Below are 26621 nucleotides of genomic sequence, written 5' to 3' on the forward strand. Positions count from 1 at the left end.
TTAAGCTGAGCACACAAAAAGTCACACATAAAGTGCTGAGGCCATATGGGATCAGTGAAGAGAGCAGCTATCATCGGTCATAAAGACAGCATAAGCCCCTCTGGGAACCGTGTTTCCATGTATGTCTTGATTCTTCCTCTGGTTGACGATTATTGCTGAGTGCATAATTTTTTTTTTTTAAAGAAAGCCGGAAGAAGGTGCATAATTTCTATTGGCAGGTTTTAGTTTTTATAGGGCTGTTTTATGTAAGATAATTTTCTTTGATCCAATATTTGGTTGATCTCCCTCAGCTAAGCTGCCAGCTGTCTTTTATTACCCTGCTGTTGCTTCTACTGTTTTCTCACCCCCCCCATCCCCCCCCAACAATCACATGGATATCTTTTTGGAGTCTCCAGACAGTGCTAAGCTGGGGTTTTCCAGGTCAGTTGCGTTAGAGTTGAGAAGTGAACCATCCCATTCCAGTACACAAGGTGGAGAGCATCTCAAACATGGAGGGAACTGTGGTTTATCAGCAAAATGTGTTGTGAAAAAAAGTAGCTAAATCAAAAGATTATTCAGCCATTAAAAATAAACCTAATATAACATGTTAAAATGGCTTATATCTCAATACTACCATCTTTACCAGCTTATTGCTCTAAACCCTGGGGTCCAGGTGCTTTGTTTCTGCTGCAGTACTTTGGCCAACCTATAATTATCTGAGTAATAGTCAGTTTAATTATTTTCAGGCTTAAACCCGAAAGGCTGTTCTGTCACTCTATACTGAAGTTGTTGAGCACTTTAAATATTTGCTTACTTGTATTCGACATCCTAACAGAGTCTGTGGAGAACCAACTTTAGCATCCCCACCATAGGGATGCACCGATCAGGCTTGGTTTGTCTGACCTGACATTCCTAGTTTTGATCAATTCCAGTGTTTTTCTCAAAGACTTTAACATGTGAAAAAAGGGAAAACTTGCTGCCAGATCTTTGACACAGATAGAACTTTTGAATTCAACAGAATATGATGGAATTACAAGTTTATCCACATTTATCACCATTTTTCATTAAAGTATGTACACATAGCTTTTTATGTATTTATTTTTTCATTAATTTTCAAAAAGAGCATCAAAGTACATGGGACATATTACATTTGTCTTTCACAATTGATCTGCAGAGCACTGATTAGAGCTGTTTGTGGTGAACAGGGCAGATTCCAGTCTCAGGATGATAGATTGATGCACCTTTACATTTTATTTGCGCTGTTTCTGGGAGTGGAAAATCTGCTTCCTGTACAAAGGCAGAGAAGCTGTGTTGAAGGAAGCGTTTAATCTCTGAAACGGTGTAAAGTCTAAACAGGAAACAGGGTCAAAGGTCATTACTTAGAACTTGATTGTGGTTCCACGAAAAATCTCACCAACTGTTGAATTGTAGCATCTGAAATCAACAGTTGTCATACTTTCATAGAAAATACTATTTAATTTCAACACTTTGTACACTTTCTGTGCTTCCTCTGACTTTTCTTTTGAATATGCAACTGATTCTAAAAACAGCAAAGTGAATTTTCTTCCTGGCTTAACAGCTTCCAGACCGAAGGATATTGTTAGGGTATTGCATTCAGTTATTTCATAAAATCTAGTTTTTTTTTTTTTTTTGGCCATTTCTCACTGGAGCTGGCCAAGCATAAAATTGGTCAATTTTGCTTAGCAACTGATTATTCCATGCATCTCTACTAAAATCTGGTCTGTAATTAGAAAAAAGCATCAGGGTGATTGTAAAGAGAAAATGTTGATGAAATTATTGCTTTCTCCTTAGTTTGAAGCTTAACTTTAATTAAAGGATTTGATTTTGAGTAAACTTTGAATACAGTTTCTCACCCTGCTTTCAAGGTCGCAGTAACGTACACATAGACCATTTTAATCGGTGAGAAATGGAATAAAATAAGATGGCCTTTGCGCTTTCAGACTTGTAATGACTTGCTCGTTGCTCTTTCTCCGTCCAGCGGTTGTAAATTGATACCTTCATCTGTCAGGTCTCACCCTGTTATCTTGGATCTGTCCTCCTCCTATACACTAAATGCCTGTTATCTCCACTCTAAGTGCTCATCAGGCCTCACACTCCCCACACAGATACCATTCAGGTATGAGGTGGCTACAGTCGGCAAGATAACCTGGATTATTCTCAAGAGATAATACTTGTTAAGATGATCTATAGATGTGAATATGGAAGTTAACATTTTGGGGCAACTATAGGAACTACCCTTTACAGTTTGGCTGCATATAAGCAGCACGACAAAGCATACAAGGGTGTGTTTGTGCTCAAGCTAATAAAAGCATGGGCAATGGGAGCGGTGCCCCTGGTAATCAGCCACAGCCGCGGCATCACAAAGACGTGCAGGTCATGACAAATTGACTCGTAAGTGCTGATAAATTGCAGGGCTCGTCAACCTCTTACATCATAGTGACATGACAAGACACAACTGGCTCCGCAGCCAATTAATGACCAGAGCCCACAGGTGAGACCCATCTCTGTCTCGACCGCTCACATATCGCCTAATAACAAACTCCTAACATCAGCTCCCTTGCTTCAGCTTTGCTATGGCTCCGAATTATGGGGATTTTTGGCGTTTGTTCTTCAGCCCTGACGCCGTCAGAGCAAATTTGGCGTTCTCTGAAACGTAGAACCATAATGAGCACAAGTCTCGATTGTGCTGTGTATCCTCCTTCCTTCTCCCACCTGTGTAATGTGACAGCTATAGCGCCATAACTTCCACTAATGCACATTAATCGGACCCTAATCCAAATGAAACAAGGTTTTACACTCTAAGATCCGGGATTAGGCGGACTTTGGCTTAGTGAAACCGCATGGAGGAATGCAGGAGGGGTAATCAGTGTCCCCCTTTTTTTTTTCCCCGTTCATGGGAACTGCAGCTAAGTTCTTAATGACTGACAAGATAAACATTTCAAGGCAGTTTGTTTCAGGGTGGATAAATTAGGCGGCAATACTTAATGATCTGCTTTCCTCCAACTGCTCTTCTCTTAATGACCTAAAAGTGCCGCCTAATTGGATTAATTTAGAGATCCCGCTGACGTCAATAGTTTGTAATTTACCGTGGCTGCAGCTTCCATTGATATGCACATATGCAAGGAGAAGCAGATCTCCCCGCTATTCAGTTCAGATGATGGGAGTTAAGGGATATTTGTTAAATTGTTAGAGGATGATACGATGATTTGGTATTTTTTGTCACTCATGCACATATTCAATATATTTTATTGGGATTTTACATCATTACGAACACATGCTTTATAATTGTGATGGGGAAGATAAAGTATAGTTTGAAATTATTTTAGCACATTAGTTTACATCCTCCTTGAGTCAGTACTTTGTAAAAAAACACCTTTTGATGCCATTATATGTGCAAATCTTCTACATCTAGTATGCAATTTCTTTTTTTTTTTAATTACCATAGGCCTCTTCCATCTTTCCTTCAACTCTGAGCAGCTTTCTTTGTCCTTGTTGAAAAAAAGCACCACAATGCTGCCTCTAACACAACTAGGTTTCATGTTGGGGACAGTCTTTTAAGCATTCCGATTTTTTCAGTAATACAAACCTGAAAACTGTGGAGTGTCTGCATTTAGCCCACTTGAGGCAGTTGGAATCAGTTCTGGTCTTTGACTAGACCATCCTAACACCTGTGTGCTTCCATTGTAGTTTTTTTTAAGTGGTTGTTTTGCTTAAGTCTTTTGGAGCATCAAACAGTTTTTTTTTTTTCTTTGTTTTTTTTTGTGGCTGGGTTGGCTTGGATTTAGCATCATCCCTCTTCCCACAAACTCTTCCCAGCTTCCCGATCGCAGCTAAAAGAAAAGCAATCCCACAGCATGATGCTGCCATCACTGTATTTCATCCTTGTTCAGGGTGATGTACAGTATTAATATTCTGCCACATATAACATTTTGCTTATGGATCAAATAGTTCAGTTGTGGTATCATAAAAAAAAACACATATTTGTCTTGTAAATGTTCTTTAAAACCTTTGAAACTCCCTACACTTCAGTTAGTGCACTGCTTTGCAATGGCCAATCACATGAAATGTGGAAGTTTGTTGATAATATGGCACACTGTTCATAGGGTGTTAATTTTTCTGCAGGGCGCCGTGTCACCAGATAGACTTGGACTGTATCTTTATTAAACGTTTTCCCTCTGAGCTTGTGACTGAAGCCAGCAGGCAGATCCAGAATGTTGCTGGCCTTGTGGGCCAGTATAGTTAATGCATCTTGCCCTGACAGTCGACGTGGAGGACAAACACTCCCTGTTGCCACTTGGTGTTGAAGTGATGAATGGTTGTCCCCTCACAGGATGAAAGGTGCTGTCTGGTTTCTGTCCCAGAACAAAAAATTGGCATGATTTGGATGCCTGCAGCTATGTTTACGGTTCCGAAAAATTCTTGCTTAAGAAAAAAAAAAAAACAAGAAACCATTTTATTTGTAAAACATGTATCCGTGCTAGCTTGGACTGGTGTCAGTCAAATTTTAATTTTGCAGTTGGCAACAGGGATGAAGAATTGAGCAAGACGAGAAGACTGATGTGGGGGTTTGTCTGTGTATGGGGGCAAAAAATAGCTTAAAGAAGCCTCCTACCCATCCCCCCTCTCTCTCTCTCTCTTTTTTTTTTTTCTTTTTTGGCCCAATTTTTAAGACTTGCCTTTTTTGTGACTGGTCAGTGTGAAGTCTTTCTTAAAGCCGGTGGGGATGGGGTAGTTGCATTGTGTTACCTTAACAGGGCTCTGGGAGGAAAGGGATGGAGGAGGGGAGGAGAATGTGTGTGTTGTGTGTGTGTATGTGTGTGTGTGTGTGTGTGTGTGTGTGTGTGTGTGCGTGCGCGAGGAGCAGTGAGGGGAGGAGTGCCGGCTGCACAAAGGCCTACCCTGGGGTGTGGGAGGGGGATGGAGGGAGGACGGAGAAGAGGACAGAAGAGTCAAACATACCGTGATACACCAGCTCTGGGAATACGTTTGATCTGGCTCCAGTGCTCGCATTGCATATTCTCAGTGGTCCCTTGTGACACTGAATGTGCTGATTAGTTTGATAGCGGTGGAAAAAAACGGTGTGAGGCAGGAGTGCTGGTGTTGTGGTTTTTCCCCTTCTTCTTTATGAAGGTGGACATCTGGGCAGAGGTGAGGTGGTGCTGGGTAAATAAAAGGTGCTGAAGAGCTTCGGTGTGATGTGGCGTTGCGTTGTCATTCGGCCGACACTCCATGTATCTACATTTTGCACGCTCACAAAACTCCCGGAGGGCTTTCTTTTAGGTGTGTGGTGAAGGAATTGTGCGACCAGTGGGTGCTTGCTCTTGCCTTGTGCATTTCAAAAAGGCCTGGGCCTCCCTCCCTTTCATTTTCTCCACTGGGGAAGACTGAGGTATGGCGTTCAGGACAGCCTTTCCCTGTATCCTTCTTTTAATTTTCTCTCCTCGAGCTCAGGCCTTCTCCCTGCCTCGCTGACCGTTCTATTACCCTGTCATTTAAAGCCCTGAATCCACTTTTTAAATGCTAAACTCTATCCCCCTCCCAGTAACTGAAAGCGGAAAATGCTATTAAAAAGATCTGAGGAATAAATTAAATTAACAATTAAAAGAGAGAATGCTAATTAGTCGATTACTTCATTAGGTTCCTCTCACTCCAAGCTGCCTGTCTCAGCTCATTCCATGAAGTTTAAAAAAAAAAAACTCTCTGGTCCAATCAAACTTTAGCCCACATTTGTTTCTTTTCTACATGAATGCAGTGCCGTTTGTGTTTTTGAAATCTAAAGCTGCTTTAATCCAGAGCAAAATAAACCATGCAGTCTTGCAGTCTGAGTCAATACCTTTCACTTCAGTTACAACTGCTGGTTTACTAAAGTATATACCTACCAACTCCATCCAGAGAGTGTTATTTCTTGCCCATTGCTCTTTGCAAAATAGCTCCATCTCCATAAGATTAAAAAGAACACTTATGTTAATATTTGATTTATTTATTTAAAAGGGGACAGTGCAATTTAATAAAACACATGACATGACAATTCAGGAGTTGAAAAAAGGCAGAATAAGCTAGCTATGTTTGTAGCTAGGGCAGACTGACTGGATGGAAGAAACACCTGCACACAGTTAAGCTGCAGTCCAGAGTTTTCTTTTATCACAACTTTAAATGTATTCAAGGATAGCGAGTAAGATTGAAGATTTCTTCGGGCTTCAGGTTCGAAAAAAAAAAAAAAAACATGAATGGTTTTCTTTCTAAGTTAAGTTGTTAGTCTTGGATCCACTGGTTCTGAAATGTCCACTGTTTGATGGCTGTGATCTTTTCATACCAAAAGAAATGACCAGTCTGAAGGAAAGTTACCCAGGAAGGCTCTGCATTTCAACGCAGACCAGTAACTAATGTGACAAGGTTGAAGGCATGACTGTTTTACATTGGTGTGGAGCAGTGTGAGAGAAAGGAGGGTACAGTCTTTTAATTTGAAATGAAAAAAAAGCCTTACTTATTTCAATAATAAAACCCAAATGATTGGTTCATCTTTTCCGTGAAATAATGTGTTCTTGGATAGATGTGTTTTCTATTAAAATGTCTAAATATTTAAAAGTAGACACAATCACTATTTGCTAAACTGTATTTGCTCCCAGGTTTTCAGAAAATGCCAAGCTTGCTTTCTATGAAGTGTAGAAAAACAGACTTCTTGTTTTGTCTTCATTGTAGGTGACAGTGCTGCTCTTACACTTTGTCAAAGGCTTGTTGGAGACAACCCGAAAGCCTTCGCAGGAGCAGGTCCAAAGCTGACTTTATGATCAACATAGAAGTACAAAGCTATGTTAAAGCTATGCTAAATGCTGTGACCAATGTTATTTATATTTTCATATAAATACAAAAAAAAATAATAATAATTTAACTTTGCACTCCTTCATGGATTTGCAAACAGTTTCAGATTTGCAAACAGTTTCAGGTAGAACCATTTACCTGAATCACCAAGGTGCTATCCATAATTCACCTTGCCCTCAACTGGGTCATTCTAATACATGAGTCTCATTGAAACCATTGAAGCTACGACTGTATGTTGGTAGATTTTCCCTGCTCAAGAAAATCAATCCCACAGCATTATGCACCCATCACAATGCTGCACAGTGGGGAATCCTTTCACCGTATCTTTTTTTTCACCCTCCTTGAGCTCATGCAGCTCCCCTCCCTTTCTGATTGCTTTTTTACCCTCTCATTTAAAGTCCTGGATACACTTTTGAAATGCTAAACCCCCGTTTTCTTATAAGTGACAGGGGGTGAGATGCCGTTAGAGGAATAAATTGAATTAGCAATTAAAATAGACTGCTAATTAGTTGATTAATGTATCTGGTTTCTTCCAGTCTCCTAGCTGTGCTGTTGTAGTTCAAGTTATATAAATTGGGAAAGCTCTCTGGTCCAATAAAATCCTTCTTTTTTTTTTTTTTTTTTACATAAATAAATGCAGCATAGTTTTTGTGTTTTTGAAATTGTCGTCTAAAAGCTGCTCTCATCCAGAGCTCAGTCTAGCAGTTCTGGGGGTAGGTGTATGTGTGTTGGGGGGGGGGGGGGTTGTCACACAAAAAAGTGATAAAAGTAGGAGGGGTCTGCTTCTATTTAAGGAGAAGCACTGAAAAACATAATTAATGAGAAGGTGACCTTGAGTTTCACCGTTATACGAGCGCGTTCGGAGCCAGTCCCACCATTCAACTGTAACCATGGAGAGGAGGGAGGTGTCTCATAACTGGGTGATTTTTCTTTGCTTCTTTTTTTTTCAACACAGAAATACACAGCTGCTCAGACTTTGGAGATTAACTTTAATCCTTCTCTATAATCAGGTTTACATACTCTCTGCAAACCGCTGACATGTTAAATCTGGTCTCACAACTGAAATGAACACATAAATGCTGAATGTTTGTCATGTTATTTATCACAGATAAGTTCTCCAGTATTTAAAGAGCAAGGCAACGTTGCCCTTTAATAACGAAAAGGAATAATTTCACATTTAAAAAAAAAAGCCTTTAAACTCATTTGCTTTGATTGGGCAGTTATCTACTCTTCCTGTCAATTGTACAGTTTCACTCAGCTGTACAGCCCCCCCCCCCCCCCTCCCCTTCAGCACTCTCCCTCTCCCTCCATCCTCTGTTCTCCATTGCCACACAGTGGAAGCTCTAATTGAATAACGATTCCAGTCACCGCCTGAAAGACAAGTTCCCCGAGGTCTAACGACAAGATTGCTTTTGCATTTTGTAGCATCTGTCAGTACGTCCTAATCACAAGCTTCATACTTCAATTAATATTTCACTTTTGTTCATAACACCAATCCCCTTTTCCCCCTGAAATCTCACTTCTCTTTGGTAATTTCCCCTTTGTTAGTTCAGAATGCATTGTTGCAAAATGTCTTAAAGCATTGGGTAATCATTTTTGCCCTATTTCCTGTCTTCATAATTCTGCATTCAGCCTTGACAGCCCGTTTTTATGTTGTCTTGGGCTCTTTCCTGTGGTGTAGTGAACTATCCTTGATGTGTCTAAATGTATAAATTACTCTGTGCAGTACCTTAACAGATTTAATCTCCCTGAACTTTTTCACTTTTGTCCCATTGCAACCTCAAATTGTTTTATTTCTATTATTATTGGGAATTTATGTGACAGACCAACACCAAGGTGGAGCATAATTGTGAAGTGAAAGGAGAATATATGTCTTTTAAATATTTTATGAATATGGTGGGGCAAATCGAGTAGGATCGGTGGAAATGGGGCTTATAGGGTTGTTATCCTGAAGGGGAACTTGTGTCTCAGAATTAATTCCTTTTCAACATCTAACAGTTTTTTTTCTAATGATGCCCTGTGTTTAGCTCCATCTGTCTTCATACCAACTCTGAAGGCAAACATACCCGCAACCTCCCAGCACAATGTTTCGTTGAGTGTCAATTCTCTGCCAAAAATTGCTTTTTGTTTGTGGAACAAAAGGTTGATTTCCTGTTGCATCAAACCAGAGCACCTTTGTCCTTATGTCCAAGTGTTGTGGCAAACTGGAAACACAACTTTTTGCTGTTGCTTCACAACCTAATCCTGTTTTAAACTTCTCTGCAACTTTATCCCCGACCCGGCTGGTGTTTTCTTCGTCCTTCATGATGCTGAAACCAATTATGTTTTCATGAAAAAGCTGCATAAATTATACACAGGCGGACTCTATTTACTAATTCTAAAATACTACTAAATTATATGCATTGGAATTTATTTAAGGGTATCTGAGTGAATCATTTAATTAGTAAATGTCCACAGGAACCTTTTATCGTTTTCCTCCCAATACTCAACCCTGCACTGTGCTGTGTGAGTTTACCATGTAGAGTTTGAGGCTGTAATGTAACAAAATGTGCTTCTGGAAACATTTTAGAAATACCAAGATATGGCAGCATCATGCTGTGGGAAAGGCGTTCTTTAGCAGGAATAGCAAAGCTACTCAGACTTGATGGAAAGAAAGTTGAGCTATAGATGAAACAAGACTGGAAGAAAACCTTATGCTCCACTGTGTTGCTGTACTTTAATGAATAGTTGTAATATCACACAATGTGAAAAACTTAAGGATATGTACACTTTTACAATGTGCTGAATGCCCTTTCTTTCTGCCAAGTAGTTTTTTTTTCCCATTTCCTATTTTCAAAGAGGTACCAGTGGAATCTGAATGATTTACTGTAACCCATACGCTCGGCACGGAAATTATAAATCTTTTGGCCACTTCTTAGTTTTTCAGTTTCTATCGGAGATGTTAGGTAAAACCAGCGGAATGTATTATCCCTGGAAAGAACAGTTGAGGTTATTTCCACTAGCAAAACATTTTGAAAAGCCGTTGGAGATCGGAATATTTCCTCTCTCGCATTCATCACAATATACCAACCTCCCCTTCATCGCTGTCTCCTACTCAAATATCCCCTCGAAAAACAATAAAAATAACACACCAAAAAAACACTTAGACACCTAAAGGTGTTTCTGCTGTGTAGTGCTGACAGCAAGCTTATGGAAAATAAGCCACTCACCCCATGACAAAGCACTTTACACCATGGTAGAACAATATATTTAAAGGATTTTTCAGAAACATTGTGTACCTGGACAGTTGGTATGTGTTTGATGACAGGATTTGGTGAGTGCCTGCTGGAAAGGAGGCAGGCCAGTGAGCAGTTGTCTGAAGAAGGAAATTTCTTTTTAATGCCAGACTGGGCACAGGCTCTCTCTCCCTGTGGATGTCTACAAAAAGACTTCTTGGCAGACGTTGCTCATCCATTAATTTGTGACCAAATATTTACTGTGCATCTCATGGCAAGCCGTGCATCCCGCTTTTCTCTTTCCAAGCCGAGTTTTGAATAGTTTGGGTCAATTTATGTTCCATCTGGGTGGAATTGGGCCGTGCCCTTTTCAGCAGGCACATGCTGGAGCCATTTTGCCACATGGCTCCAATGAGTCTTAACCCCAGATTCACTTTAATAATACCTCCACATTTACGACTTGTGAGCCACTCTTGCATACAATCACTTCCCCAAGCTTGCAAACGTTGGCGTTGCGATGTTATGTGATCCTTGCTCACCTCTTGTAACCTAAAGGGCACAAGAAGAATATATGCCAGGCTGGAACTCCCAGACTTTCTGTACCTCTGACTGCATGCTGTACATAAAACTCATTGCCAACACCCAGCTGTCTGAGGTTTTCTTCATTATGTGTTTGGCAGGGCATTTAGAACAGCCTACATAAGCATTTAAGGTCATCAGCTCTGCTACTAGACTCTGTAATATAAAGCTGCTCCAACTGTAGACCCATATCGTGCGAGCAATCAAATAAATAACATTTCAAAAGCATTAGGTGTTTTTTTGGCCATGCCTACCCCAATCCGCTTTGGCACCCTTTCAGAGCTGTACTTTCTCTTGGCAGGAAGCCTAAATGTCGCACTCTGTGTGGTTGGGCTGTGCCAGCCAAGTGTGCTGCTGGTCTCTCTTCCTTCTCGCTGCGCGGCCAGCTCCGACTCCTGCCCAGCCTCCCCACTGCTCCATCCCATCCACCACAGCCTCTCATGGTCTGTCACAGACAGCCTGTGAAGAAATGTGTCCTCTGCAAAGAATAAAACATCTTGTTGTATTACACTCTCTTACTAAATTCTAAGGTGTCTTGAATATTTCAGGCTTACGTCATGTTACAATTACAAACTTAAGTTTTTGTTTTTTGTTTTTAAATTTTAGGACAATAAAACTGGGCATTGTAATTGTTTTACAGATCAAAGTCTATATAGGTTGAAGTACAGTTGTACTCGGCACTCTTGAGTCAATGGGCAGTATGTATGGGTTTTGTCAAGGCAATGATATTACATGAATATGCTTTGATCTGAGCCATTTAGTTCTAGCTCTCACTGCATTTAGGAAAGTTTGCCTGCTATAAGGTCTATAAAGTTTTCCTTGCCACACAGCGTAATCCCCAGTTGGTCGAGGCATATGACCGTTCACACTGAGCCTGGTTCTGCTGGAGGTTTCTCCTTCCTGTTAAAAGAGGGTTTTCCTCTCCACTGTCACTTCATGCTTGCTCAGAATGAGGGATTGCTGCAAAGCCATGGATAATGCAGACGACTCTCCCTGTGGCTTCACACTCTTTCAGGTGGAGTGAATGCTGCTTGTCAAGACTTGATGCAATCTACTGGGTTTCCTTAGATATAAAACTTTTTGACCAATCTGTATAATATGACTGAATTTGACTTAATAAAATACCTTGAGATGACATGTGTGATTAATTGCCGCTATATAAATAAAATATAATTGAATCCACAATGTTCAATTTTGGTCTTACTTTCCCAGAGCATCATCATCTACATGTTTGTTGTGTCCCCTACCTGGCTTGTTTTAAATGGGACCTTTGATGGCGTTTTTTCAATAAGGGATTTCTTCTTTCTCCTCTTTTTAATCAAACGGCAAATTTGTGGACTGCACAACCAACAGTCATCCATTTAATAGAATATCTGACCTGAGCTGTGGAACACTGATGCTTTGCAAAAGGGCCTCTTACCTGTCTCTCTGATTATTGCTCTTCTCTCCCAGTGTGTCAGTTCAGGTAGATGGCCATGTAATGAAATACCTTCAATTGGGCCCTTTTCTTCCCATTTTTAGACGAGAGATTGTGCTCTCTGAGATGTTCAAAGCTTTTACCTTGATTCATAATCCAGTTGTATTTATACTAAGATACATTTACACAAATGGACACCAATTATATAACTCCTGAAGTCAATTAGTCTGTCTTCATTTTATTTTGAGGCTTTATTAGAGGTATCAGATTAAGGGGTGCTAGATGGAAATGTATGCCACACTCTTCATCACCATTATCTAAAATCCTGACATAATACATTGAGTTTGTTGTTGTAAATGGGCAAAATATGGGCAAGTTGAAGAGGTAGAAAGGCTTTTCCAAGGAACTGTATTTTTCAAGTTATAAACTGCAGAAATATGAGTTTTGAAATTACAGTTGGCATTATCATGCAGTTTATATACAGTCACATTGATTTCAATTGGCTTTAAAATACTAAATAATATAATACCATTACACTTTCAAAACTCCTGTAGAAAAAAAAATAAAAAATTTGAGGGAATAAAATGCATGTTTGTGGACTCCTGGTGTTTTTTTTCTTTTTAAACATTCATTTATTTCTCACTTCGCACTGGTCAAACCTCATTGAAAAGCAGAAAAACTGGAAAACAAAAAAACAGGTAATTGCTGACTCTTACTCCCTTGTGTTTAATTTCTGTAATCCTCACTCTGTACACAAAGTCTCAGCAATTCTGTGTGCTGAAGCAAGAAGGTCCCAGCCTGTCATCCGGGCTCTATATTAATTACGGCCCCTTGTCCTACAGTTTCTGCTCCACTAATAGAGTGACATCTTTGACATGTGTTCACGTGGAGTCTAGGCAAGGTTTTCTACCCCGGCTGACACTGGGAATACGCAGGGTCAGCCTGAGGAGTCCGTGAAAGTCGTACACAACCCACACATTGGGAAAAGATTGATAAATAACCGACAGACTGACACACGCACACTGAGACAGACCGACTCTTCGCTTGCATCCACCATGCTCCATTCAGCCCATCTGCCGGGTCTCCGGAGCCATTTTGACAGGCAGCTTCCTAACAAGCTCCCACCACAGATTCCCTCCTCGTCCCAGAGAGCTGATATGATACAGAGAAGGAATTGGATTTATCCTGCAGGAATCATTTCTGGCCTCATGACCCGCTGCAGGCTTTGACAGCTTGTGTTTGTTTCCAACGACACTTACTGCAGCAGATTGGTGTCAGGACGAGCTGCAGCTCATCCACACAAAACTTGGTATAATATGTTTGACTTCTTGCTTATATATATTTACGTTTGCTATTTTGCTGTTGTCCTTTGTGTAATTTCTGTGTATAAAAATATGCTGGGTTGATTTTTTTATAATGCATTTCAACAGGTTTTATATCTCATAAACATTTCCGCACTTTGTCATGTTACAGACAGAAATTTCTATTCATTTTTGGTTCTTTATGTGATAGACCAACAGAAAGTAGTGAATAATTGTGAAGCGTGGTGTGCAGTTTACTTTACTCTGGTACCTCTTCATAAAACCCAGTGCATCCAGTCGGAAGAATTGCAGAGATACTCAGTCAGGAGACTAGGTGGGCAAAAACAATTATTAGTCATTAGTCATTCACTCCACCAATCTGACCTCTATGGAATAGAAGCATGAATAAATATATTGTTTGAAGAGAGCCAGAGGAAATCCAGCTAAACTTTGGTTTCATCTGATCAGATGAATACATCGTCTCCACTGTGAAGCATTGTGGTTACAATATCATGAATGATATGCTTTTCTTTTTCCTGTGGAAAACGATTTTTTAAAATATTGTATAAATTAGGTGTTTCTGTGGGTTGGTTTTCGTCTATTGCATAAAATCCTGATAAAACACACTGAAGTTTATGATTGTAATGCAACAACGCAAGGCAGGTTTATCTATAAAGCACTTTTCGGTAATGAGAAGATTCAAAGTGCTGCAGTAAGTAAAAAAAAAAGCTCAAGGTGCGTGAATAGTTTTGTGAAGACCTGTATATGTTATATGGCTGAATGGAGTAGACCAATTTCTGTATTTCTAAGATTTAAATGAAAGATTTACAAGGACTAGGAAAACAAGAATGTCCCTGTTCCCAGGTGTTCATCAGCATAACTGGCCCTTTTACAATGCGTGCGACCATGCTAGCCTCGTGTGTGTGTGTGTGTGTGTGTGTGTGTGTGTGTGTGTGTGTGTGTGTGTTTAGGAAAGGCCTGCAGCAGAACAGCAGATACTGCTTCCATTATCTAGATTCCGATTGGAAGCTAATCACAGGAGCCCTGTGCTGCAGTGTCGGTTCCCACCTATGCCTGTTTCACCAGGGGGGGTGCCTGGGATGTGTTTCCCAGCTGAAAGGGCCAGGAACTCGTGCTACAGCTCCGGGCCTAAAGATCTTGACTGATTCACATACTGATGAGTCTCAGAGCTTACCAAGTGTTATTAACCTATGGCCCTAAGCAAAAGGAGAGTCCCTTATGCTACCATCAGCAGAACCGTTGTCTCTTTATTACAGATGACGAATGAGCAGTAGCATGATCAAAGACAGCAGCTGTTATAAAGCAGTTCAGACTGATGTCAGGAGTCTATTCGGTCTTGTTTATCAACCCTGAAAACTAGAGCAGGATGTTGATAAGTAAAGATGTTTTATATCACGTGTATCGAGCGGTTCTTTCCCAGTTTGTGTTTACTGCGCTTTTAAAGGAAAATCAAAGGTGCAGCGAGTTAAATTATAACATGGGTGACCTGTTTGTGACGTGACGTGTCTTGATAGTGTGAATGGTTGAAGCATATTTTGTCGCAACATGGAGTCCTGTGCACAACATTTGATGTTTCACTGTTTTGAATAGTCTGTGTGCATTGGTATGAAGGGAAGTTCTTCTCCATCATCCATTGCCTCAAAGTTGGCGTTTTGCCTGGTGAAAGTTTTGTGCTTTGAGCACTTATTCAGAGCACATTAGTCCTTACATGAATTATGAGAATGTTGTCCAGGCTGCCATTATGGAAATTTGAAATGCCAAGTTGACTGAATCTTTTATCAGCCCAGACGGTGTCTGCACTGCATAGCATGTTATTATTGGGTCACTTTACAAGGTTTGAGGAGCCCTTAAGTCGTTCCGTATCAATGGCACATGCTTGCTGTATTTTGAATTTTTGACTCTCATATGACAGAATTTCTTCAGATGCCTGAAAAACCTTTGACAGCTGGGCTTTTTTTTAGATAAACATATTGTACACTACCAGATTTGCAGGAAAACAACACTGGATAATTATTTTACTAAGGCAGCAAGGTTTTTGGTTTCCCCTAGTTTCACCTGCTAAAGATAGCAGTATATTCTTTATAAATACCAAATGTAATGGGTATTTACCTGTTTATGTATATTGTTTTTATGGCTGTTAGTGGCTCTAAGGCAAACAGTCTATTCCTTAAGTTCTAAACCCTGCTTTGTTGTATAGGGAGGCAGCTGGATGCCCATCTTGTTTTTTTTGTTATATTTTTTTTTCATTCAAGCTTGAAGATTTTCTTAGTCTTAACAATACAAAAACACTTTGCAGTGCTACTAATAGTAAACTAGTCATAGGTATAGATTGAGATAATTACCGTGTGATTACAGTTTATCCTTCTTTACACACAAACATGTAACATGAGCCTGTGGCAGACACTTGGATGTACTTTTCACAGCAGAATGTAATGAATTGTGAAGGAGATTGAAAAAAGGAAGAGATTTGGTATGAAGGGAAAATAAGGAAATGTGAAAATAGTTTTATTATGTTGCTATAGTGGAAGTGCCCCATTACCAAAGCTGGGACATTAAGTACCTGTTTTCTCCTTTTGCCAACTTCCAAAATGTAATTGTTTTGTATTTGGAACATAAAAAAAAATATTCTTATTGCTGCTAAGATTATGATTATTGCAGTTCTAATGTTTTCTATAAAGTTTTTGTACGTTTATCTTAGCTTTTTTATATGTAGACATGAGTAAAAGCAGCTGAATGGATCATGTATTTATCAGCGGAATTCACTTAAATGTGCTTGTTGCACAGAATATTTTTGACATTCTGCTCTTTACAGAGTAACTCCAAGAATATAATAACCTTATATTAGTCAGGCTATGTGATTTAATAGCAAGCCAACTGTGAGTTGCCTAACTGATAGGCTGCTCTTGGTTTGCCTACTGCAGTGGTAAAGTACTGTTCATTTGTGGCCAGAAATATTTCAAAACAGCTAAATTTGTCTTTGTTGCAAACCCTGGAAGTAACTGACCCTTTTTTCCCCATTGAACTGACCAGTAGGACCTAGCAATAGGTGGGGGGAGGGCAACAAAGAACTTTGCCTTCTCCAGTTCTTTCTTTGATATCCATTTAAAAATACCTTAAAGTGCAGGAATGCTATGATGGAAAAATAACAGTGGGTTTGAGACTGCAAGTTTTTAAAACCTTGGTACACTTTGATATCGCTAAACACGCCCATACCGGAGCCCTCTCCAGTATCAATGGGAGTATTGTACTCAGCCAAATAAGTGACTCAGTTACTAAAACAGAAAGGAAGATGATCAGTCAAATAATGTTAAGTCAAGATGCTGTGATGTGTACAAACTAAAAAGGTATTAAGCAGGGCCTTTGTTTGACTTGAAAATGCACAAATTTGAACAGAGGTACCATTTTAAGTAAGGTGATATTTCTTCTCAAGTGCGGCTGCAGCGCAAGTGAAGATAACAATACACTGTTCTGTTTGGTAAATGGAGACAAAAGAGATGAGGAGAGAAAGAGGCCATAAAGCTATCCATCACCCCCCGTTATCGCCCCACCTCTGCATCTCCATATACACTCACACACACGGCTCTAATCCTGGCTCTTAGGAGTGTAAGCGATAGCCTTGTGTAACATTAAAAACAGGTTTGATCTGATTCAACTGGCAAAGTCATTCATGCGGCACATTCCGGGGTGGGATTGTGAAGCCGAAACCGCTAAAGATTTGGTCTCATTTTCCAGCTGGTGTCATCTGATCAGCAGCACTACAGTGCCTTGCCTTTTCTGCGCGTTTCCATCTCTCCGACTCATCTTTGCCCTCCACTCTGTTATCTTTTCTAATTCAATAGAAAAGGTTGCCTTTTGTTTTGCGCTCAATCATTAAATTGGCTGGCCATATCCTGAGGAGGCATGGCTCCAGTCATGGCCTGGCTACCCCTGAGGGACACACCCTCTGCTCTTATCTCTGCCATAAATCCCCTTTAAGTCCCCTAATCACAGATTAATGTGGCTGTAGCTGGGGAGTATCCTACTGTGCTTGGCCTCTTTTATCACAAATCCATATTCCAGATCTGCGCCATTGCATACCTGGACTTCTGTTTTGGGTGGGTATCATATGTGTCATAGTCCCGACACACCTGATAATTATGGTCTCGCTCCGTGACCTTGACCACCCTCGTTGGGGGAATTTCAACTTTACTGCTCTTACCACACAAAGTCAGTACGAAGCTTTGAGTTTGTTCTGTCGCAGGAATTAGAGTGAACTTTGCAGCATTGTGAAGCTGTTTTATCATTCGAGGAAACAGACACATTATCCGGTCTCCCTACCTCAGGGGGCTGCGTTGACAACGGATCTAAATTGCTTCACTGTCCTCCTCCCCTGAGAGTTCTTCTGGGTAAAGGGCATGTGTCTGGCTCCCTTCCTCCTCCTTGCACATTGCCAAGATAGTAGCCATGGAAAAAGGCTGTTCGAAACAGAGGCACATTTATTTTTAAGTTATGGAAATCACTGGACTGTAACTGATTACTGCTGCTAGGTAATTGTTTTTAGTCGGTCTCTTTTTATTGCTTTCAGCTTCTCTCCAGCTTTACGTCAGTTCTTCCAGTACTTATGTGCGCATGTATTATTGGGAAGGAAAGTAATTAGATGTATACTTTTTGCACACATTATTAAGCCTCTGTAGGTATATAAGCTTTTAATTGAGGAGGGCAAGAGTGCTTGATTTAAGGAATGACTCTGTGTCTGAAAAAGTAATCCCTGCTTGCTCTTTAGTGTCCTGAGGCTGCTGGGAGTCAAGGATGCTGTATGGACCTCTCTCCTACTTTGAGCCAGAGAAATTTGATTGATTGCAAACTCTCACATATACAGAGCCAAAAAAAAACAAAAACATATTCTCATGAGCCTGACAGTTTTTGGCAGTAAAAATTATTTGTGATCCTCACATCAATTTGCATTAAATAACAGTCATGTACATTAAATGAAGGTCTTCATCTCATGAATGCATTGAGCAGAAATTCCAGTAAATGGTAAATGGCTTGTACTTTTATAGCGCTTTAACTAGTCTAACGACCCCAAACCGCTCTACACTACAGTCATTCACCCACTCACACCCTGACAGTGGTGAGCTATGTTAGATGCAACAGCTGCCCTTGGACAGACTGACAGTAGCGAGGCTGCCATACATCGGCACCACTGGGCCCTCTGACTGCCGGCAGCAGGCAATAGCGTACCGCGAGCGAGCTATTTTTAGAAACGTAACGTCACGATGACGTCACATCACGTGGTACGCAGTAGGGCAAGCTTGCATAGTCCGCCGCTGTTTCGCTGTAAAAGAGACGTGTGTTACCCTTGGTTTTACTCGGTAAACGACTGCTTTTTCCAAATCTAAAACCATGGTTTTTAAACATTGTTGCTATGGAACGAGCAACAGCGACTCGAGGTACGCTGATCGGCCGCATATGAAGGATGTTTTCTTCAAGACTGCCAAGGCGACATGTGTGCGCTGGGTTCACCGGTGCGGTTGGCCTACACAACAGTTCAACCCGGAAAAGGTTACCAAATTCGCGTACATATGTAGCAAGCATTTTGTCAGAGGAAAGGGCACAACCGAAGAACATCCTGACCCAATTCCAGCGACATCAAGTAGTGAACAGGTAAGAGTATTTTGGTGGCCGACATGTTAATAATGAAGTGCCTGCTACCATGATAGCATATAGGCTATCATGGTAGCAGGCACTAACTTCATACCCTGCTACCAGGATAGCTTACTCAAAAACATTTCAAATAAGACAAACATTAAACATATACCGATCCCTGGACGGTGATTACAAACAAAAAAAACGGCCGACGACGCCATGACCGCCGCGCAGGAAAAATAAACAAAGCTTACCGTTCGATCAACTCGGCCCGTTTTCCGGTCTTTTTAAGCCCTCGACACTCAAGCCATCGTTTGAGCTGAAGGTTGGTGTGTTCTTCGACAGTTCGACCAGTAAACCGTGTGCCTGGGACATCGTCTTGGGAAAGTTTAACGGCTGCAAAGTCAGTCATATCGCTGTTTCTGTTGCGCGTGTAATAGCTGGTTGCTACGGGCGTTCTCTACCTGTATGTCCTACCTAAGCGGCAAAAGGGGCGTTGCTCTTGAGTCGGTGACGTCACGTGCGCGGTACGCTATTCAGGAAGTATATTTCCCAAGGACACAATGACTGAGACGGTCGGAGCGGTGGATCGAACCGGCAACCCGCCAATTGCCGGACAAACTCCCTAACCTCTGCGTATTGTAAAGTGCAATACAAATACTTTTTACATTGATCTGTAAAAAAAAAATAACGTTGTTGTCAATTTATAACTTCCGATTTCTGTGACACTTTGACATGTACCAGTTTAGCTGATTCAGATTATGCTGAAATAACTTTGATTAACATAATTCTAATTATTTGTTTCTAGCCTCCCTGTCATTAATGGTCAATACTTATTAATGTTAACAGCAGGGATACTTTCGCACTGTGTGAGAGAGTGGTCACTTAAAAAAACTTTTAAAAAGGAGAAATAATTATAGACCCTAGTAGCATGTTTACTGCTGCTAGCATTAAAAAAGAACAGCTTCTGGCTCTCTTCGAACAGCTGCTTTTATTGTAAAGGACACTGTTTAGATCATTGATTTAACTGTGAGATTTCCAGAAGGCTGCAGCATTTCCAAATCTAATATGCTCGACGATGGAGGCTGAAAGCTCAAACGTATAAATAGGTAACTCTATTTAGCCTTCCCGTTGCTCACTGCAAGTCTGGAAGTCTCGCTCTCTCACAGCATGAATGACATGTATGCAGGTGCTTTTCAGGAACTAGAGATGCAACAAGCAGAATTTTGTTTCAGATTTCCTATCTCCAGTTTTTGTATAGCTTTGATGTGGTGATGTGGAATTTAGCTTCATTTGATTGTGATTTACTCATTGAAATAAGCTTTTAACATATGGGAGTATACAAAAATAACATTCAAAGTATACTTTTCTAATCTTCCAGAAAGTCATTAAGTATCTGAGGAGCAGAGGCGACTTTAAAAACTTTTGTGTAAGGAAGAAAGCGGTTGTTTTTAATATTTTTAGATAAAAAATATATTTTTTTTATTTTACATTATAACTTTAAGTCTTCTTTCCTGTAATAGCTTTCTCAGCAAGTATTGTTTTTCAGATACCTGGTAGAGTTTTGACCAAGCTTTCAAAGCGATTGGATTTTGAATTTCCTACCCACCTGTGATTGATCACTGGTCAAAGCAGATCGACCAAAACGTGCCAATTTCCCGGTACCAACTGGTTTCTCAGCGTAACTCTGGGTTTGCATAGTGAAACAAAATATCTATTTGTGCATCACATTGAGGAAGCTTATAAAGTTTATTGGCAGATCAGGACCTCATGTGGCCAGATAAAAAGCAAGTTTAGCACCAAAACGCTGATGAATTGATAAATACCCAGTCGCCTCAGTCTTAATATGCAAATAATAACTGCTGATCTGATTTCTAGGAGGAAGCCCTTGACTTACTGAGATCCATTACAAATCTCTTTATAATGCTATTTTCATCCCTGTCTGGAGGGTGGTAGAAACCTGGATTTCTAGTATGAACAAATGTACAAAGGCCCTCATGAAATCTTCCTTTGAACAATACATAAATAAGTGTGTCATTGGATGTGTCATGTGGATTGACATTTTGAGGGTTATTTGTTACTTTTAGGCCTTGTTGTTTGTTTAAGACATTTTTACTTTTTGTCGATAGAAGTCTTTGAGAATTGTTTTTTTCCAATTACCTCCACCTCTGGGACAAAGCTTCCTAAAGTATAGTTGAAGTTTGTGAATGTTTAAGTGTGTGTGCATTAGTAAATAAGGGGGAAAAAAGCACAGAAGCTCACTGGCAAGTGTCAGGGTTAAGGCAGAAAGGAGAATCTGGCCTCAGGCAGCAATCGATCAGATCCTTGCAGTAGAAGTCCCAGCTTCCCTTTGGTAAGGCTGTGTGTTGCATTAGCTCATCTCACATTCTCTGTCTGCAAGCGAAAACGTGGGCGGGGTGGGGGGTAGAGAACGGTAGAGAGGGTGCTTGAAGCGGCAGAGTCGAAGGATGGACAGCACTTTAAAAAAAAAAGAAAAAAGTGCTGGGGGAGGGTGGGTTGGATGACTCAAAGTAATGAGGGCAGGAGACTCTGAACAGCTTGATTCAGTAGTGCAGTGTGCACTCTGCCCATCTCTTGTTTCAATTTTAGATTTGGCCTATAGTCTGTTAACCTGACAACAGCCAGATGTATGTATCGCTCCGCCTAGCTCCACTCACATACATCTGGGACACGGCCATAGGCATTGCCTTTACTGAAGGCTGGGCCTTATCAAAACTCCTTGCATATGATTGGATAAACCACTTGTCTGTCATCTTTATCGACGTGCTAAACGCGGGAAAAAAAACAACTTTTATTATTTTTTTATGTGTTTGCGGCTGTAGTGCAGGGTTTCCCGCAGCGCTATCTTGGCGAGGCGGCCGCGGAAAACGTGTCGTCCACCCCCCCCCGCTCCGCGAGCCGGTCCGCGGAAAACGTGTCGTCCACCCCCCCCCCCCCCCCCCCCCCCCGCTCCGCGAGCCGAGGCGCTAAGAAGAGGGGGGAAGACAGGCGGCAAAGCGCCGCGGGTCGGAGTCGATCCCGGGCTGACCGCCCGAGCCGTTCTCTGATGTTCTTTTAATGAAACAATATTAGGTAGATTGGACAACACGGAAGAAATAGCAGCATCAATGCTAACGCTTGCTTCCTCGATGCGAGCCGCCATTGTTGTTGGAATCTCACGGTGGCTTCTCCACTACGTCACATCCATGAAACACCCGCCCTGCGTCCTGATTGGCCAGACCAAAAATTTGGTTGGGTAAATCATTTTCAATGAGCCGTGTCCCAGATGTATGTGAGTGGAGCTAGGCGGAGCGATACATGCAGCTGGCTGTTGTCAGGTTAATAGTCTGTGCGGTAGTTGAAGGAATGGAAACAGTTAACACCTTAGAGTGCTTCAACCTGTAGAATGGAGCCACAAAGTGTTTGCTCTGTGGTGGACTAATTCCAACCTCTGTTTGTCTTTTTACCCCCTGGTGTAATGGGGCTGAAGTAACAGAGTTCACTCCGAGTATCTGTGTGGATCAGCATGGCAAAGCCTTCACACTTCCACATATACACAGCAGGAATAGGGGTTAGGATTGTGCTCAGAATGCTGAAAATGTACTCCCATCTCATTCAGAGCATTTTTTACATAAACAGAGATTACTTCACTTTACCTTTTACAACGAGTTTGCACGTTAGTCATACAAATCGAGTGTAATCACTTGCAGTGAACACTCAACAAATCACGTATCGTTGATTGTACTGTGTTCCTTCCACCATGCCACTTCTAAATGGTTAACCATACAGAAACCAGTGAAAATCCAGGGAACTGACATTAAGATGGTTGACTCTTATACGTACCTGGGGGTTCACTTGAACAATAAACTGGACTGGAGTCTCAGCAGTGATGCTCTTTACAGGAAGGGTCAAAACAGATGCCTCAAGACTTTTTTTAACTTTCTGGTAGCATCAACCATTTTCTGTGGTGCGTTTCTTTGGAGCAGTAGCTTATATGGTGTGGAGAGGAAGACGTTAGATAGCTCTGTCTTAGGATGGCCCTTCGACCCAGTCCAGGTGGTGGGTGAGAGAAAGACCCTACCACAAAATCAATAATTTGTTTCATACTTCTTTAACTGTTTTATTAAAATAAAATGTTACACATTATCCGGTCTTTAACCTTATTTTAACCTTACTTGCTGCTGATACCACTGAATTTCCCCACTGTGGGACAATAAATATTCTATTCTATTCTAACAATTCCTCTATGAAACCTCAACCTTCTCTCTTTATGAAATTAGAAAGAACCAAAATGTGACTTTTTTTGGTCTATATGCAAAAATGTATTTATGATGTAAAACTAATACTAAAACTAATACTGCAAACCAACCTGAATGTATCATCCCTGTGCTAAAACATGATGGTGGCAGCATGATACTAAGTCAAAGTATCTTTGTCTCCCTTGGGATAAATTGAGGATAAAAGAACATAAGAATCCCTTTGTCCCACAATGGGGCATACACACAGACAGTTTTTAGCAATGAAAAGAAGAAAAAAAAAAACAGAACAAACTAGTCTAATCTAAAATTAGCGGTGCCACGTTATAAGAAGGCTCCCATTATAGAGGCTTATAAATGATTTGTAGATATGTTATTAATTAATCTGTAAACACTTTATTATTATTAACTGTTTATTATGCATTGATAATGGGTGAGAAAGAGACAAAACTGACTAGTTTGTTGCAAAATAATGAGCCAAATTTATAGTTGGCTAAAACGTTTGAAATTCTCTATATTTTTTGTTCTAGAGTTGCTATACTAAATATTTTAGGCTAATGTACAACCATGAAAAGATAATTCTGTACCATGTAATATTCTACTTTGTGTCATGGTGTACACTTTACAACAAGGCTCCCATAGATAGTTGTAGATGTTTATAATAAAGTAATAAAGTGGATATTTTCATGGTACAGATATTACATTTACAAATGCGTATTGACCTGACAAGGTTGTACTTTAGACTGAGATATTTAGAATAGCAACTCTAGATGAAATATATAGAATTTGAAACGTTTAAGCCACATTTAGATTTGGCTGGTTATATGGCAAGAAACCGGTCAGCTTTGTTTCTTTCTCGCCCTTTATTTATAAATAATAAACAGTTATTAATGATTTATAAAGTGTTTATAGATTATGTTATAATATGTCTATAAACCATTTACTGGCTGTCTGTTTCACTTCTTACGTTTTAATTCTCCTCATTTTCTCTGTTGCAGTAGCCTTTGGAGTAGATTCAGTTTTAAAGAAAGATCAACATCTTTGACAACCCATCTCCTGGCTGCTTGTCCTTATCAGGGCAATACCACAATTAATTTGTGGGAGTGTGGTAGAGGCCGCAAAGTTTGCCAGTTAGAAACTCAGCCTGTCAGTGTGAGTCCCTGAGCAAGACCCTTGATCACAGATTGCTCGCCGTGTGGCACTCAGAGTTAGCATCACACTGCTCCCCAAGGGGTGGGTTAAATTCAGAGACAGATTTCCCCTCTGTGGGACAATTTAGGGAAACATTTATTTATTTTATATTTACCCTTTAAGTACTGAACACAAAAATGTGTTTTAAACACCTAACTTAGCCGATATGATCAGTCTTATTTCACCACAGTCTGAGAACCATTGATATACTCTAAGACTTCACTTTATTAAAAAAAAAAAGGTTCCAAAAAGTGAGATATTACTCAAAATATCAAGCAATGCTTTTGTAGCATTAGTGAAAGAACATCGAGTTGAAATGATGCATACATTCAATTGAGGGAATGCTAAGAATGAAGGTATTTCCTGTAATTACACCAATTCGTTTTCGAAAAGTCCACCCAGTTTTAGCTTGTTATCACTGTTAGTCTAAGCTTGACTTTTAAAGGAGACATGATCAAAACGTCCTCTGCTGTGCTGCTGGATTAATTATATTTCACCGGCCATACTACACATTTGCATTGAAGTGATTAATCTTTCCACAGAGCTGTCACTAATTATGCTGACTTTACGTAAAAAAAAAAAAAATGTAGCCACCAATTGAAGATGCCTTCTCAGCACCAGTTTCTGAGAAAAGTGAGAGGGGGTTGGGCGGATGACACATAAATGAGGCAGTGTGGCAAGTTCACGGGATACTGGGTAAATTAATTGTAGGCCTATGCCTCCAATTAGACCTGACTCTCCTTAATAGGTGCTGAATTGGCTCCAAAGGCCTACGGTGGGCAATATGGTGAGGAGGGATGAGCCCTCTGTCGCTTCCTGACAAACGGCAGTGTTGGAGCACAGTGCAAGACGCAGCCCTCAGGAATTAACAACAGGAAGCTGATTTGCATGTAAATCAGCTTTGATAGTCACAGTTGACTGGTCAGGGAGCGATGGTAATGACCAGAGATGGCAGCCGGGTGTTAACTCCTTTGACACAGCTACTGACACTGATTTAGCTTCTCTCGCAGTGTGATTTCTGCTCTCGGCTCCCTGTTTGCGAGGCCGCTGTGAGGTGTGCCCTTATCTTATCTTTTATCTCTTAATTTCCTTTTGCCTTCAAGGTGCATCGTTCGTTTTTTACAGTTCCCTCCCTTGTTTTCTGTTCCGTTCTTTGAACTGAGAAATGACAGCGACATAATTTGTATCATTGTTAACCTTTATTGAAAGACATCATGCTCTAATTAAAAAGAGATGTTCTAGATTGAGCAGTTGTTATCCCTACTCCTTGTATCTTAAAAAATATGCATTTCACACTAAGAGATTTGGTTTCTTTGTGTTAATTTAATAACTCAAATTCATTTCAAGTCTGGGCCTCCCTAGTTAGGCTGCCACCCCTGTGGACCAATCCCTGATAAGTGGAAGACAATAGACATAACATTTTTTGTCCTGTATTCATTTGGACATGCTAAGTGTAGTCCAGGGAAATTGAAAGAAAAAATGCACACATACAAGCAGTGAATGTGGGATTGAATGGAGCACTTCTCATAAATAGAATGTTGTTTACAAAAGTTGTGCTATGCAAAACCCAAAATACTTGTACGGGCCTTCCAATCTCTTCATACCAACTAGATTTCTTCACATTTTGTCACATAACCTTAAAACAGCCGTCTTTCCAATGATGGCCCTAAATTTAATACAGTGGAACAAGTTGCCTTTAAAAGTAACCAAAGTAGGAAAAAGAGTCCCTCTGTGAGTACTTTAATCTGAACAATAACACAGCTATGTAGTCCTCTGACGTTTGTTAGTGGAGAAACAGCATCATAAAGAACAAGCCACCTAGCAGACAGGTCACAGAGCACTGTTCGAGCCTTTATCTGAAAATGGAAAGAGTATGGCACAACTGCAAACCCGCAAAGACATGGCTGTCCGCCTAAAATGACACGTCGGGCAAGGAGATAACTATTCAGACAAGCAGCCACAGGGCTCATGGTAACTGTGGAGTAGCTGCAGATATCAGCTCAGGTGGGAGAACCTGTCAATGGGACAACCCATAGTCAGGCACTCCAAAAATCTGGCCTTTATGAAAGAGTGGAAAGTGGAAGGGGATCATTGGAAAAAAGCCAAAATAAGTCTTGTTTGCCACAAACTATGCAGGGGACACAGCAGACATGCCTCCCCACCGTGAAACATTGTGTGCTATGAAAACACTTTTCTT

At 40.6% G+C, this 26621-nt stretch overlaps 1 protein-coding gene across 10 annotated transcripts in view; it reads left to right on the forward strand.

Annotated features, from left to right (window-relative positions):
* The window catches only part of robo1 (roundabout, axon guidance receptor, homolog 1 (Drosophila)), a 494194-nt gene that overhangs the window by 300170 nt on the left and 167403 nt on the right, over positions 1 to 26621 (forward strand). The gene's annotated exons all lie outside the window — the stretch shown is intronic.

The sequence above is a fragment of the Fundulus heteroclitus genome, chromosome 18 (assembly GCF_011125445.2).
Source record: "Fundulus heteroclitus isolate FHET01 chromosome 18, MU-UCD_Fhet_4.1, whole genome shotgun sequence".
Classification (NCBI taxonomy): Eukaryota; Metazoa; Chordata; class Actinopteri; order Cyprinodontiformes; family Fundulidae; genus Fundulus; species Fundulus heteroclitus.